The following is a 2,451-nucleotide window of genomic DNA, read 5'->3' as shown; positions in this document are numbered from 1 at the left end:
CAATCTCTGCTTGCGTCTCTGTGACTTTTGCTCGAGGCTTAGCTTTGGCTGGGCAGCGTGTGTCGCTGACCAGGGGTTGCAACCCGCAGGTTCCTTAAGTGTTGTCTCTGAGGAAGGGTTTGCTAGGGCAGAGATAGTGAATGAATTTGGTGAGGTACACATGTGCAGGTTTGGGGCCAGGTGCAGATGTCGTGGTAGGCCACCACATCTGGAATGTGTGCCTTGTTGTGGGTGTTGCTTTTCAAAAACCTGACATTGGCAATGTCTTTAAGTCTGTAGACTTGGTTTGACTCGCTGATGGATTGGTTCAAGAGCACATCCACTTCCCTCTGCTCGTGATCGACGTAGAGTAGGATGGCGCTACCCAGAGAGTAGGCCAGGTGTATTTGTAGAGGATCAGTTGGCCTGGTGATGGCGGAAACCAGCATAGTTAACACAAGGCTTAAGGGTTTCAAGTACGGTGGGATTCTACCCGTGGTTGGGCTGTCATTTGAGGAGTTAACCTCCCAAGCATGTCTGTTATCAGGGCTGTAACCAGCTGAGTTTGGGCAAAGTCATTCTGGAAGACAGTAAACAGCGGTTTCATGCAGTTCATGGTCTGATTCAGCAGGACGCTGTGAATGTTGAGAATGACCATGTTCTTCTCAATGTCTTGCCGATGGTTTGGAAAGATGCACTCTGCGTGGTGAGTTGCTCTTTTAGCTGTGAAAGTTCAGTCTGGATTTCAACCACATGCTGTTTCACAGTGGCTATGTTTGCTGTCTGGACACTTGGCATACCAGTGTCGAACAGAGTTCTGGCGGCAGCTACGGCTCCGAGCAACGCTCCCAGGAACCGTTTTGAGTGTTAGTTGGTGCTTTAGAGTCCTGATTGTGTAACAGTCACTTTCTCAAGTTGGTTGGACATGTGTTCGACCTAGGCCTTGGCGTGAGAGAGGGAGTCCTCTGTCCATCGGGCACTTCCCCAGCTGTATTTGGCTACGGTGCTGGGGTAGTGTGCTCTGTAGGCCTTGTGGGGCTGCATGAGTCGAACATGCACTTGATGGGTGTAGGTCCTGCAGTCGGTGATCAGGAGTCTCAGTCGTTATCTCGGTGGCAGCTGTCCTCTGGATGCAAACCACAGCAGCAACCTGGTACAGACAACAGGGAGAGAGAGAAAGAAAGGGGAGGAAAAAAACCCAGCGAGGGTTGTCTTTGGTTGGACTGGGCAGTCTTTTTATTTCATATGTGGCAACTAGGTTTAGCTTGCCTTTGCCCATGTTTTGCCACATCTTGCTGCTGGCATGTCGCTTGCTTCAGTGTATTGTCAGTGGCTCTGGTGCTGTGGTTTGCAGCGCATGATGCGTCATGGACGTACATTGGCCTTATCCCCCCTTTGCGCCGTTGCATTACACGTCTTTGCGTTGTGGTGTCAGACGGTGCACACATAGAATGTAGCTCTGTGCATGCAGCATGTGCTTGGTGTCATGTCGTGTTCTGAGTAACTGGTTGTCAGTGAGTGTAGACGGCAGTCAAGGGTTGGTTGGAGGGGTCTGAGAGGTGGTGAAGCAAAGTCTTTATTGTGTCAGAAGCCCGCATGTTCGTTATGTTTGTGTTTGTAAACAGCGGAGCTAGCGTAAACTGCTGTGAGGTAGACAGTTTAGGTTGTAAAGTTCTTATGCTGTGTGTAATCACTTCAAACTTCAGGGTGGGTGGGCGGATTTGAAGTGACCACAGCTAGTCGTTAAGTGCGCCAGGCTTGGTGAGGTTATGGGTTTGGTCATTCAAGTCTTTGTCAAGGCCCGGTTGCCTTGAGTGTCCTTTCACCTTTTTCCAGTAGACAATCATGTTGTTTGTTCTTGTGATGTCATCGCATGCCTGGAACCGGTGTTGGTGTGTGACAGGCATGTGGTTTGAAGTCTTACAGCCATTTTGTTTCCAGCCTGGAAGTTGGTATGGGAAACTGAGTCTGGCATAGTTAAAGTCTGTGCCCATAAGTAGTTCTCTGATGTTATGCGTCAACGCGATGTGCAGCGTTATGAGGATGGCTGCTACCTCAGCATATTGTGATGACTGCGGGCCCAACTTGAAGTATTGTGGTGGGCACGGTATGTCATTTACCTACAGCATGCCCGCACCTGATTGACGGGTGCCCTCATGGTGGTAGGAATATCCATCGATGTAGGGTGTGGGCATACCTTGACACGCATTCTCTTTAAAGTACCTGTGACAGGTCAGTTGTTGTTGTTGGGGTTCTTCTACATTCACCGTCGCAGCTGGTGTGTTATCAGAGCAGTTTTGGCAGGCTGCCAGGCCGTGGCCTAGCGCACACTTGTGATTTTGAGCATAAGTGCCTCAACATTGCGCCCCTGGAGGGCCATTAACCATGTGGCTATGCGTGAATTGGTGACCACGCCATCTCGGATGCACTGGCTCCAATGTAGTTGGAGAATCTCTGGATGGCCCATACAGT

The sequence above is a fragment of the Siphateles boraxobius genome, unplaced genomic scaffold (assembly GCF_051911475.1).
Source record: "Siphateles boraxobius isolate OS27281-9 unplaced genomic scaffold, OSU_SipBor_1 22, whole genome shotgun sequence".
NCBI classification, from domain to species: Eukaryota; Metazoa; Chordata; class Actinopteri; order Cypriniformes; family Leuciscidae; genus Siphateles; species Siphateles boraxobius.
This window is presented reverse-complemented; position numbering follows the sequence as displayed.